The sequence below is a fragment of the Heterodontus francisci genome, chromosome 41 (genome assembly GCF_036365525.1).
Source record: "Heterodontus francisci isolate sHetFra1 chromosome 41, sHetFra1.hap1, whole genome shotgun sequence".
Taxonomy (NCBI): Eukaryota; Metazoa; Chordata; class Chondrichthyes; order Heterodontiformes; family Heterodontidae; genus Heterodontus; species Heterodontus francisci.
In genome coordinates this window covers 6,331,527-6,345,284 of record NC_090411.1, presented here as the reverse complement: position 1 = coordinate 6,345,284, position 13,758 = coordinate 6,331,527, and the positions used below count along the sequence as shown (strand labels likewise).

Genomic DNA, 13,758 nt, shown 5'->3' with positions numbered 1-13,758 from the left:
GAAGACGTTACCGAGCCATCTTCTTCCTTCAGGCTGCTGATAACAGAGCTCTCTCTGTGTACCTTTTGGAAGAAGTAACGCGAGCACGTCTCATCCTGCTCGATGGAGCGGACTCTGGACCGGAAGATGATCTTGGAGGCCTCCTTGGCAAAGAGCGAGGCCTGCTGGCTCTTCACCTCTTGGAGGTCCTCCTTGACCTCGACCCCCATTGACTGCAACCGGAGTAGATTTTGCATAGTTTTCTGGAGTCGGGACAGTTCCCTCTGTCTCTCTCTCGCCTTCTGAACACCTTTGTGGATGAAGAACCTCTTGATGTTCTCCTTAATCGCTTCCCACCAGTGAACTGGAGACTCAAAGAGGGGTTTCACGGTCCTCCAACCTTTGTAATCCCTTTTGAGTTCCTCAACGTTCTCTGGGGTCAGCAGTGTCGCATTGAGCTTCCACGTCCCTGTGCCAACCCGCTGGTCGTCCTGTAAGTGACAGTCGGCCAGTAAGAGGCAGTGGTCGGAGAAGAACACCGGCTTGACGTCGGTGGATCCGACCGTGACAGCACGGGACACAAACAGGAAGTCAATCCTGGAAAGGGCAGACCCGTCCGATCTTGACCATGTGTATCTGCGCTGCGCTCCGTCTGCAGGTTTGCTGAAGACGTCGTGCAGTTTGGCATCCTTAACTGTTTCTACTAGGAATCTGGACGTAGCGTCCAGTTTGCTGTCGTCACTGCCGGATCGTCCAGCCGCATCGATGATGCAGTTGAAGTCACCGCCTAGGATGACCGGCCTGGACGTCGCCAGCAGCAGTGGGAGCTGCTGGAAGACGGTCAGCCGCTCGCTGCGTTGTACCGGGGCGTACACGTTGATCAACCGGAGCGGAGCGTTGTTGTACATCACGTCTGCTACGAGGAGGCGGCCGCCCACCACCTCCTTAACTTCGGAGATGGTGAAGTTACCTCCCCGCAGCAGAATACCCAGGCCGGAGGAACGGCAGTCATTACCCCCCGACCAGATCGATGGCCCGTGGGACCACCATCGCGACCACTGCCTGTAGGTGCTGAGGTGTGGTATTCCACACTCCTGCAGAAACAGTAGGTCAGCTTTGACCTTGGCAAGGTAATCCAAGGTTGAAACACATCGCGTAGTAGATTTAATGCTACGCACATTAATGGAAGCAATTCTTACACCCATTTTTTACTAAAAATTAGTTGTTGCTTCCCATACCATTTGTCCTCGCTAGTCCCAGTCCTTCCCCTTCGGGATGTTCCTGCATACCCATCGTATGCGCAAGCAGTTTCACGTTGGTTGGGCTCAGAAACCCCTCCTGATTTTTCATGCAGGGTTTGTGCCGCTCGGGTGACATCGGGGGGGTCTTGTAGGCAGAGAGGATTGGGTTGTCCTCAGCTGCTTCCATCTGTTCCTCCTCGAAAATATCACAGCTCCCGGTCTCCCGGAGCTCAGGTGCGCCAGACGTGTCTTTGCTCCCGGTGTCCCGGAGCTGAGATGCGTTGGCCACGTCGTTACGTGTGGGGAATTGGGGTTGGGGCACGCCGGGCCCATCACAGCTTCCAGTGCCCGGGGGCTGGGATGCTTTATCATCCATCTCGGAGTTCTGCCGCCTCTTTTGAAGGGGCTGTCGTTCCAGCATTTCCCCGTCCAGTGAAGAGGAGTTGTTGCAGTCTGATTCAGAAGAGAGCCTCCTCTTGCCACTGGTTTGGGTGGTGGCTTTGGGATGTTTTTTCTTTGTGGTTTTCCTCTGGACCACTTGCCACTGACCTGTTTGTCCATCTGCTGCCTCCTCCTCCATTGATTCTGTCTGTGTAGGAGGGGTTTCCGGGCGTTGGGTAGGTGCTGGGTCGTTGGTTTCAGCTGCCTCCCCTTCCTTTTCAGGTTGAAGTTCCTCACCGCGCAGAAGGTTGCTGGTCTCCTTTCGAATAGCGGACGCCTTCGTCGAACCTTCTCCCGGCCTTTCCTTGGACCTTGCCGCCTGAGCATAGCTGAGGCAACGTTTGGGGCAGGTCTTGTAGAGATGGCCTGCCGCACCGCACAAGTTGCAACACTTAGTCTGCTTACAGTCCTTGGTCTGATGGCCTTCCTCCTTGCAGTTCTTGCAAACAACCGTGCTGCAGTTGGCTGCCATGTGACCAGATTTGCCACAGGTGCGGCAAACTCTGGGCTGCCCAGCGTAGACCAAAAAGCCTCAACTTCCCCCGATAGCGAAGCTGGAGGGAGGGTGGATGATGGCTCCACTGGGATCTACCTTCAAGGTCACCTTGACCTGCCGCTTGCTGGTCCAGATCCCAAAGGGGTCCTTGACATCAGTGCTGCTGCCGGCCACCTCGACGTACCTGGCGAGAAAGGTGAGTACATCCACCACCGGAACATGGGGGTTGTAGAGGTGAATCGTCACCACCCGGTCCCGTTGTGACGGAAGCGTGAAGAGCGGCTCCGCTGTGAGGATCGACAGTGGAGCCCGGTCCCCTTTCTCCTTGAACGCCTTCAGGAACTTGATGCATCCCGCCACGTTCCGGAACGTCACGTCGAAGTATCCACTGCTGGGGAAATCCTGCAGGCAGAAGACGTCCGTGGCTTGAAATCCGCAGCAATCGAAGAGAACTTTCTTGATGAAGAAGGTGCGATCGACCGGTGCATCTCCTTCCTTGTCCTTCACGACCACCCGAACGGTGTTGCGCACTCCCTGGCCCGAAGCTCGAAAATTGGTTATAGCCATTTTACTCAAAGCTTCCCCAGGATCAAAAGGCAATGATCATGGTCTCTTCTCAATCAAATAAGCACTGATAAGAACAGATACTACACTTGATCTTAGCCAAAAGGCCGAGAAGCGATGGCCGTAAAACTGCGTTTGCTGCGCGCGTCAGACCCGGCGTGCGGCCTCTACGTCAAAGTAGCCGCCGGGTGGGCGAGCCTCGGGCGAAAGAGGCGACGGCGGGCGGTCTTTGAGCCAGAGCTCCTTTTGTTGCCGGGCCTTGCATGCAGAAAGGAAAGCACGCGTGCATGCCACGCGCAGCCATTCCTCGCGCTTCTGCGTGAGGCATTGCGCAGGAAAAAAGACACGCGCGCGCGCGCTGGGCAGCAAAGGGCGGCCTGCAACTGCGGGGCAATCCAACAGGGGGCAGCGTAGCGCCCACGGAAAACTGCAGCAAAGTCAGCCGAGCAGCAGCGCCGTCACTATTGCGAATTCTATTTTTCAGTAGGGGTCTCGCCCCCGTGGAGGGGGGAAGCTGCACCGCTCCTGGAAACACTGCAATACCAGGTGGATGCATGGAGTGGACGGGGCAAGCCCCTGCTCCATCTCCCTGTCCCAAAAATCAATTTAATATTTGGTCCCCAGATCGGGGACGTATCAGATATTTTTTTTTTTTTTTTATTTCCAAAATATACTTTATTCATAAAAATCTGTAAAAATTACATTGCCAAACAGTTTCCAAACAGCACGAAAAAATACAAACATTGCAAAAGAGATCAGTTTCTTTCAATAATGTCATGAGTTTCTTCCCAACCCTTCCGTTTCACAATTGTCATGTCAATTACAGTTTTACATTTACAGCAATTGAGAATATTAACGATACAGTTCGAGGGGCTTCCCATGGTTCCAACCCCTCAGTCCAGCTTGGTGGGGGAACCTTACACTGTGGTCTTTCCCCATTGAGCCTTTGCTGCGGCTGCCCCAAGCTTTAGTGCGTCCCTCAGCACGTAGTCCTGGACCTTGGAATGTGCCAGTCTGCAACATTCGGTGGTGGACAACTCTTTGCGCTGGAAGACCAGCAAGTTTCGGGCAGACCAAAGGGCGTCTTTCACCGAATTGATAGTCCTCCAGCAGCAGTTGATGTTTGTCTCGGTGTGCGTCCCTGGGAACAGCCCGTAGAGCACAGACTCCTGTGTTACAGAGCTGCTTGGGATGAACCTTGACAAAAACCACTGCATCTCTTTCCACACCTGATAAGAACAGATACTACACTTGATCTTAGCCAAAAGGCCGAGAAGCGATGGCCGTAAAACTGCGTTTGCTGCGCGCGTCAGGCCCGGCGCGCGGCCTCTACGTCAAAGTAGCCGCCGGCTGGGCGAGCCTCGGGCGAAAGAGGCGACGGCGGGCGGTCTTTGAGCCAGAGCTCCTTTTGTTGCCGGGCCTTGCAAGCAGAAAGGAAAGCACGCGTGCATGCCACGCGCAGCCATTCCTCGCGCTTCTGCGCGAGGCGTTGCGCAGGAAAAAAGACGCGCGCGCGCTGGGCAGCAAAGGGCGGCCTGCAACTGCGGGGCAATCCAACAGGGGGCAGCATAGCACCCACGGAAAACTGCAGCAAAGTCAGCCGAGCAGCAGTGCCGTCACTATTGCGAATTCTATTTTTCAGTAGGGGTCTCGCCCCCGTGGAGGGGGGAAGCTGCACCGCTCCTGGAAACACTGCAATACCAGGTGGATGCATGGAGTGGACGGGGCAAGCCCCTGCTCCATCTCCCTGTCCCAAAAATCAATTTAATATTTGGTCCCCAGATAGGGGACGTATCAGATATTAAACTGATAAGAACAGATTTTTTTTTTTTTTTATTTCCAAAATATACTTTATTCATAAAAATCTGTAAAAATTACATTGCCAAACAGTTTCCAAACAGCACCAAAAAATACAAACATTGCAAGGGAGATCAGTTTCCTTCAATACTGTCATGAGTTTCTTCCCAACCCTTCCGTTTCACAATTGTCATGTCAATTACAGTTTTACATTTACAGCAATTCAGAATATTAACGATACAGTTCGAGGGGTTTCCCATGGATCCAGCCCCTCAGTCTAGCTTGGTGGGGGAACCTTACACTGTGGTCTTTCCCCATTGAGCCTTTGCTGCGGCTGCCCCAAGCTTTAGTGCGTCCCTCAGCACGTAGTCCTGGACCTTGGAATGTGCCAGTCTGCAACATTCGGCGGTGGACAACTCTTTGCGCTGGAAGACCAGCAAGTTTCGGGCAGACCAAAGGGCGTCTTTCACCGAATTGATAGTCCTCCAGCAGCAGTTGATGTTTGTCTCGGTGTGCGTCCCTGGGAACAGCCCGTAGAGCACAGACTCCTGTGTTACAGAGCTGCTTGGGATGAACCTTGACAAAAACCACTGCATCTCTTTCCACACCTGCTTTGCAAAGGCACATTCCAGGAGGAGGTGGGCGACCGTCTCTTCCCCACCACAGCCAACGCGGGGGCACTGTGCGGAGGGGGCGAGACTTCGGGTGTGCATGAAGGATCTGACGGGGAGGGCCCTTCTCACCACCAGCCAAGCTACGTCTTGGTGCTTGTTTGAAAGTTCTGGTGATGAGGCATTCCGCCAAATGACTTTGACGGTCTGCTCGGGGAACCATCCGACAGGATCCACCGTTTCCTTTTCCCGTAGGGCCTTGAGGACATTCCGTGCAGACCACTGCCTGATGGACCGGTGGTCAAAGGTGTTTTTCCGCAGAAACTGCTCCACGAAGGATAGGTGGTACGGCGCCGCCCAACTGCACGGAGCGTTCCGCGGCAATGTGACCAGGCCCATCCTTCGCAACACCGGGGACAGATAGAACCTCAGCACGTAGTGACACTTGTAGTTTGCGTACTGGGGATCTACACATAGCTTGATGCAGCCGCACACGAAGGTGGTCATCAGGATGAGGGCCACGTTGGGTACATTTTTCCCGCCCATGTCCAGAGATTTGAACATCGTGTCCCTCCGGACCCGGTCCATTTTAGATCCCCAGACGAAGCGGAAAATGGCTCGGGTGACTGCCACGGCGCAGGAGTGGGGTATGGGCCAGACCTGCGCCACGTAGAGCAACAACGTGAGCGCCTCGCACCTGATGACCAGGTTCTTACCCACAATGGAGAGAGATCGCTGCCCCCACATGCCCAACTTTTGTCGTACCTTGGCTACTCGCTCCTCCCATGTTTTGGTGCACGCCCCGGCACTTCCGAACCATATCCCCAGCACCTTCAGGTAATCTGACCTGACGGTGAAGGGGACAAAGGATCGGTCAGCCCAGTTGCCAAAGAACATGGCCTCGCTCTTGCCGTGGTTAACTTTGGCTCCCGAGGCCAGTTCGAACTGGTCGCAGATGCTCATCAGTCTGCGCACGGACAGCGGATCCGAGCAGAAGACGGCGACGTCATCCATGTACAGGGAGGTTTTGACCTGAGTGCCTCCGCTGCCTGGGATTGTCACCCCTCTTATGCTCGCATCCTTCCTAATAGACTCAGCAAAGGGTTCAATACAGCAAACAAACAAGACCGGGGAAAGAGGACAGCCCTGTCTGACTCCAGATTTGATCGGGAAACTTTCAGATTCCCACCCGTTGATTGACACTGCGCTACTGATGTTTGTGTAGAGCAGTTGGATCCAATTGCAGATTCCCTCCCCAAACCCCATTTTGGAAAGCACGTCCATCATGTAGGTGTGCGATATCCTGTCAAAAGCCTTCTCCTGGTCCAGGCTGATGAGGCAGGTGTCCACCCTCCTGTCCCGTACGTAGGCGATCGTATCCCTGAGTAGCGCGAGGCTATCAGAGATCTTCCTGCCGGGTACAGTACAGGTCTGATCGGGGTGAATCACCAGCTCCAGAGCAGACTTGACTCGACTGGCTATGACTTTGGACAGAATCTTGTAATCAACATTAAGCAGTGAGATGGGCCGCCAATTTCTGATTTCTACCCTCTCCCCCTTCTGCTTGTAAATGAGGGTGATGATGCCTTTTCTCATGGATTCTGACATGCTACCGGCCAGGAGCATACTCTCGTATACTTCCAGCAGGTCCGGGCCGACCCAGTCCCACAGGGCCGAGTACAACTCGACCGGTAAGCCGTCGCTCCCGGGAGTTTTACTCGCCTCGAAAGACTCGACGGCCTTTGTCAGCTCGTCCAGAGTTAGCGGCTTGTCCAGTCCCTCCCTCCTGCTGTCATCTAAGACCTCTGTGATAGATGACAGGAAGGACTGGGAGGCTCTGCTGTCTGTGGGCTTCGCGTCATACAGCCCAGCATAAAAGGATTTGCTGATCCTTAGTATGTCGGACTGCGAAGACGTTACCGAGCCATCTTCTTCCTTCAGGCTGCTGATAACAGAGCTCTCTCTGTGTACCTTTTGGAAGAAGTAACGCGAGCACGTCTCATCCTGCTCGATGGAGCGGACTCTGGACCGGAAGATGATCTTGGAGGCCTCCTTGGCAAAGAGCGAGGCCTGCTGGCTCTTCACCTCTTGGAGGTCCTCCTTGACCTCGACCCCCATTGACTGCAACCGGAGTAGATTTTGCATAATTTTCTGGAGTCGGGACAGTTCCCTCTGTCTCTCTCTCGCCTTCTGAACACCTTTGTGGATGAAGAACCTCTTGATGTTCTCCTTTATCGCTTCCCACCAGTGAACTGGAGACTCAAAGAGGGGTTTCACGGTCCTCCAACCTTTGTAATCCCTTTTGAGTTCCTCAACGTTCTCTGGGGTCAGCAGTGTCGCATTGAGCTTCCACGTCCCTCTGCCAACCCGCTGGTCGTCCTGTAAGTGACAGTCGGCCAGTAAGAGGCAGTGGTCGGAGAAGAACACCGGCTTGACGTCGGTGGATCCGACCGTGACAGCACGGGAAACAAACAGGAAGTCAATCCTGGAACGGGCAGACCCGTCCGATCTTGACCATGTGTATCTGCGCTGCGCTCCGTCTGCAGGTTTGCTGAAGACGTCGTGCAGTTTGGCATCCTTAACTGTTTCTATGAGGAATCTGGACGTAGCGTCCAGTTTTCTGTCGTCACTGCCGGATCGTCCAGCCGCATCGATGATGCAGTTGAAGTCACCGCCTAGGATGACCGGCCTGGACGTCGCCAGCAGCAGTGGGAGCTGCTGGAAGACGGTCAGCCGCTCGCTGCGTTGTACCGGGGCGTACACGTTGATCAACCGGAGCGGAGCGTTGTTGTACATCACGTCTGCTACGAGGAGGCGGCCGCCCACCACCTCCTTAACTTCGGAGATGGTGAAGTTACCTCCCCGCAGCAGAATACCCAGGCCGGAGGAACGGCAGTCATTACCCCCCGACCAGATCGATGGCCCGTGGGACCACCATCGCGACCACTGCCTGTAGGTGCTGAGGTGTGGTATTCCACACTCCTGCAGAAACAGTAGGTCAGCTTTGACCTTGGCAAGGTAATCCAAGGTTGAAACACATCGCGTAGTCGATTTAATGCTACGCACATTAATGGAAGCAATTCTTACACCCATTTTTTACTAAAAATTAGTTGTTGCTTCCCATACCATTTGTCCTCGCTAGTCCCAGTCCTTCCCCTTCGGGATGTTCCTGCATACCCATCGTATGCGCAAGCAGTTTCACGTTGGTTGGGCTCAGAAACCCCTCCTGATTTTTCCTGCAGGGTTTGTGCCGCTCGGGTGACATCTGGGGGGTCTTGTAGGCAGAGAGGATTGGGTTGTCCTCAGCTGCTTCCATCTGTTCCTCCTCGAAAACATCACAGCTCCCGGTCTCCCGGAGCTCAGGTGCGCCAGACGTGTCTTTGCTCCCGGTGTCCCGGAGCTGAGATGCGTTGGCCACGTCGTTACGTGTGGGGAATTGGGGTTGGGGCACGCCGGGCCCATCACAGCTTCCAGTGCCCGGGGGCTGGGATGCTTGATCATCCATCTCGGAGTTCTGCCGCCTCTTTTGAAGGGGCTGTCGTTCCAGCATTTCCCCGTCCAGTGAAGAGGAGTTGTTGCAGTCTGATTCAGATGAAAGCCTCCTCTTGCCACTGGTTTGGGTGGTGGCTTTGGGATGTTTTTTCTTTGTGGTTTTCCTCTGGACCACTTGCCACTGACCTGTTTGTCCATCTGCTGCCTCCTCCTCCATTGATTCTGTCTGTGGAGGAGGGGTTTCCGGGCGCTGGGTAGGTGCTGGGTCGTTGGTTTCAGCCGCCTCCCCTTCCTTCTCAGGTTGAAGTTCCTCACTGCGGAGAAGGTTGCTGGTCTCCTTTCGAACAGCGGACGCCTTCGTCGAACCTTCGCCCGGCCATTCCTTGGACCTTGCCGCCTGAGCATAGCTGAGACAACGTTTGGGGCAGGTCTTGTAGAGATGGCCTGCCGCACCGCACAAGTTGCAACACTTAGTCTGCTTACAGTCCTTGGTCTGATGGCCTTCCTCCTTGCAGTTCTTGCAAACAACCGTGCTGCAGTTGGCTGCCATGTGACCAGATTTGCCACAGGTGCGACAAACTCTGGGCTGCCCAGCGTAGACCAAGAAGCCTCGACTTCCCCCGATAGCGAAGCTGGAGGGAGGGTGGATGATGGCTCCACTGGGATCTACCTTCAAGGTCACCTTGACCTGCCGCTTGCTGGTCCAGATCCCAAAGGGGTCCTTGACATCAGTGCTGCTGCCGGCCACCTCGACGTACCTGGCGAGAAAGGTGAGTACATCCACCACCGGAACATGGGGGTTGTAGAGGTGAATCGTCACCACCCGGTCCCGTTGTGACGGAAGCGTGAAGAGCGGCTCCGCTGTGAGGATCGACAGTGGAGCCCGGTCCCCTTTCTCCTTGAACGACTTCAGGAACTTGATGCATCCCGCCACGTTCCGGAACGTCACGTCGAAGTATCCACTGCTGGGGAAATCCTGCAGGCAGAAGACATCCGTCGCTTGAAATCCGCAGCAATCGAAGAGAATTTTCTTGATGAAGAAGGTGCGATCGACCGGTGCATCTCCTTCCTTGTCCTTCACGACCACCCGAACAGTGTTGCGCACTCCCTGGCCCGAAGCTCGAAATTTGGTTATAGCCATTTTACTCAAAGCTTCCCCAGGATCAAAAGGCAATGATCATGGTCTCTTCTCAATCAAATAAGCACTGATAAGAACAGATACTACACTTGATCTTAGCCAAAAGGCCGAGAAGCGATGGCCGTAAAACTGCGTTTGCTGCGCGCGTCAGGCCCGGCGTGCGGCCTCTACGTCAAAGTAGCCGTCGGGTGGGCGAGCCTCGGGCGAAAGAGGCGACGGCGGGCGGTCTTTGAGCCAGAGCTCCTTTTGTTGCCGGGCCTTGCAAGCAGAAAGGAAAGCACGCGTGCATGCCACGCGCAGCCATTCCTCACGCTTCTGCGCGAGGCGTTGCGCAGGAAAAAAGACGCGCGCGCGCTGGGCAGCAAAGGGCGGCCTGCAACTGCGGGGCAATCCAACAGGGGGCAGCGTAGCGCCCACGGAAAACTGCAGCAAAGCCAGCCGAGCAGCAGCGCCGTCACTATTGCGAATTCTATTTTTCAGCAGGGGTCTCGCCCCCGTGGAGGGGGGAAGCTGCACCGCTCCTGGAAACACTGCAATACCAGGTGGATGCATGGAGTGGACGGGGCAAGCCCCTGCTCCATCTCCCTGTCCCAAAAATCAATTTAATATTTGGTCCCCAGATAGGGGACGTATCAGATATTAAACTGATAAGAACAGATTTTTTTTTTTATTTCCAAAATATACTTTATTCATAAAAATCTGTAAAAATTACATTGCCAAACAGTTTCCAAACAGCACCAAAAAATACAAACATTGCAAGGGAGATCAGTTTCCTTCAATACTGTCATGAGTTTCTTCCCAACCCTTCCGTTTCTCAATTGTCATGTCAATTACAGTTTTACATTTACAGCAATTCAGAATATTAACGATACAGTTCGAGGGGTTTCTCATGGATCTAGCCCCTCAGTCTAGCTTGGTGGGGGAACCTTACACTGTGGTCTTTCCCCATTGAGCCTTTGCTGCGGCTGCCCCAAGCTTTAGTGCGTCCCTCAGCACGTAGTCCTGGACCTTGGAATGTGCCAGTCTGCAACATTCGGTGGTGGACAACTCTTTGCGCTGGAAGACCAGCAAGTTTCGGGCAGACCAAAGGGCGTCTTTCACCGAATTGATAGTCCTCCAGCAGCAGTTGATGTTTGTCTCGGTGTGCGTCCCTGGGAACAGCCCGTAGAGCACAGACTCCTGTGTTACAGAGCTGCTTGGGATGAACCTTGACAAAAACCACTGCATCTCTTTCCACACCTGCTTTGCAAAGGCACATTCCAGGAGGAGGTGGGCGACCGTCTCTTCCCCACCACAGCCAACGCGGGGGCACTGTGCGGAGGGGGCGAGACTTCGGGTGTGCATGAAGGATCTGACGGGGAGGGCCCTTCTCACCACCAGCCAAGCTACGTCTTGGTGCTTGTTTGAAAGTTCTGGTGATGAGGCATTCCGCCAAATGACTTTGACGGTCTGCTCGGGGAACCATCCGACAGGATCCACCGTTTCCTTTTCCCGTAGGGCCTTGAGGACATTCCGTGCAGACCACTGCCTGATGGACCGGTGGTCAAAGGTGTTTTTCCGCAGAAACTGCTCCACGAAGGATAGGTGGTACGGCGCCGCCCAACTGCACGGAGCGTTCCGCGGCAATGTGACCAGGCCCATCCTTCGCAACACCGGGGACAGATAGAACCTCAGCACGTAGTGACACTTGGAGTTTGCGTACTGGGGATCGACACATAGCTTGATGCAGCCGCACACGAAGGTGGTCATCAGGATGAGGGCCACGTTGGGTACATTTTTCCCGCCCTTGTCCAGAGATTTGAACATCGTGTCCCTCCGGACCCGGTCCATTTTAGATCCCCAGACGAAGCGGAAAATGGCTCGGGTGACTGCCACGGCGCAGGAGTGGGGTATGGGCCAGACCTGCGCCACGTAGAGCAACAACGTGAGCGCCTCGCACCTGATGACCAGGTTCTTACCCACAATGGAGAGAGACCGCTGCCCCCACATGCCCAACTTTTGTCGTACCTTGGCTACTCGCTCCTCCCATGTTTTGGTGCACGCCCCGGCCCTTCCGAACCATATCCCCAGCACCTTCAGGTAATCTGACCTGACGGTGAAGGGGACAAAGGATCGGTCAGCCCAGTTCCCAAAGAACATGGCCTCGCTCTTGCCGTGGTTAACTTTGGCTCCCGAGGCCAGTTCGAACTGGTCGCAGATGCTCATCAGTCTGCGCACGGACAGCGGATCCGAGCAGAAGACGGCGACGTCATCCATGTACAGGGAGGTTTTGACCTGAGTGCCTCCGCTGCCTGGGATTGTCACCCCTCTTATGCTCGCATCCTTCCTAATAGACTCAGCAAAGGGTTCAATACAGCAAACAAACAAGACCGGGGAAAGAGGACAGCCCTGTCTGACTCCAGATTTGATCGGGAAACTTTCAGATTCCCACCCGTTGATTGACACTGCGCTACTGATGTTTGTGTAGAGCAGTTGGATCCAATTGCAGATTCCCTCCCCAAACCCCATTTTGGAAAGCACGTCCATCATGTAGGTGTGCGATATCCTGTCAAAAGCCTTCTCCTGGTCCAGGCTGATGAGGCAGGTGTCCACCCTCCTGTCCCGTACGTAGGCGATCGTATCCCTGAGTAGCGCGAGGCTATCAGAGATCTTCCTGCCGGGTACAGTACAGGTCTGATCGGGGTGAATCACCAGCTCCAGAGCAGACTTGACTCGACTGGCTATGACTTTGGACAGAATCTTGTAATCAACATTAAGCAGTGAGATGGGCCGCCAATTTCTGATTTCTACCCTCTCCCCCTTCTGCTTGTAAATGAGGGTGATGATGCCTTTTCTCATGGATTCTGACATGCTACCGGCCAGGAGCATACTCTCGTATACTTCCAGCAGGTCCGGGCCGACCCAGTCCCACAGGGCCGAGTACAACTCGACCGGTAAGCCGTCGCTCCCGGGAGTTTTACTCGCCTCGAAAGACTCGACGGCCTTTGTCAGCTCGTCCAGAGTTAGCGGCTTGTCCAGTCCCTCCCTCCTGCTGTCATCTAAGACCTCTGTGATAGATGACAGGAAGGACTGGGAGGCTCTGCTGTCTGTGGGCTTCGCGTCATACAGCCCAGCATAAAAGGATTTGCTGATCCTTAGTATGTCGGACTGCGAAGACGTTACCGAGCCATCTTCTTCCTTCAGGCTGCTGATAACAGAGCTCTCTCTGTGTACCTTTTGGAAGAAGTAACGCGAGCACGTCTCATCCTGCTCGATGGAGCGGACTCTGGACCGGAAGATGATCTTGGAGGCCTCCTTGGCAAAGAGCGAGGCCTGCTGGCTCTTCACCTCTTGGAGGTCCTCCTTGACCTCGACCCCCATTGACTGCAACCGGAGTAGATTTTGCATAATTTTCTGGAGTCGGGACAGTTCCCTCTGTCTCTCTCTCGCCTTCTGAACACCTTTGTGGATGAAGAACCTCTTGATGTTCTCCTTAATCGCTTCCCACCAGTGAACTGGAGACTCAAAGAGGGGTTTCACGGTCCTCCAACCATTGTAATCCCTTTTGAGTTCCTCAACGTTCTCTGGGGTCAGCAGTGTCGCATTGAGCTTCCACGTCCCTCTGCCAACCCGCTGGTCGTCCTGTAAGTGACAGTCGGCCAGTAAGAGGCAGTGGTCGGAGAAGAACACCGGCTTGACGTCGGTGGATCCGACCGTGACAGCACGGGAAACAAACAGGAAGTCAATCCTGGAACGGGCAGACCCGTCCGATCTTGACCATGTGTATCTGCGCTGCGCTCCGTCTGCAGGTTTGCTGAAGACGTCGTGCAGTTTGGCATCCTTAACTGTTTCTACTAGGAATCTGGACGTAGCGTCCAGTTTGCTGTCGTCACTGCCGGATCGTCCAGCCGCATCGATGATGCAGTTGAAGTCACCGCCTAGGATGACCGGCCTGGACGTCGCCAGCAGCAGTGGGAGCTGCTGGAAGACGGTCAGCCGCTCGCTGCGTTGTACCGGGGC

General features: G+C 54.6%; 1 non-coding gene and 5 pseudogenes across 1 annotated transcript; all 6 read right to left on the bottom strand.

Moving 5' to 3' along the window:
• Window positions 1–2,731: 2,731 nt before the first annotated feature.
• Window positions 2,732–2,840, bottom strand: LOC137354631 (U2 spliceosomal RNA; annotated as a pseudogene).
• A 390-nt stretch (window positions 2,841–3,230) lies between these two features.
• On the bottom strand, window positions 3,231–3,423 carry LOC137354494 (U2 spliceosomal RNA). Its single transcript, XR_010970463.1, has one exon. It is a non-coding gene; the product is annotated as a U2 spliceosomal RNA (small nuclear RNA).
• A 484-nt stretch (window positions 3,424–3,907) lies between these two features.
• LOC137354752 (U2 spliceosomal RNA) lies at window positions 3,908–4,002 on the bottom strand (annotated as a pseudogene).
• Window positions 4,003–4,388: 386 nt separating this feature from the next.
• On the bottom strand, window positions 4,389–4,569 carry LOC137354312 (U2 spliceosomal RNA; annotated as a pseudogene).
• A 5,200-nt stretch (window positions 4,570–9,769) lies between these two features.
• Window positions 9,770–9,878, bottom strand: LOC137354605 (U2 spliceosomal RNA; annotated as a pseudogene).
• A 386-nt stretch (window positions 9,879–10,264) lies between these two features.
• On the bottom strand, window positions 10,265–10,441 carry LOC137354255 (U2 spliceosomal RNA; annotated as a pseudogene).
• Window positions 10,442–13,758: the final 3,317 nt, after the last annotated feature.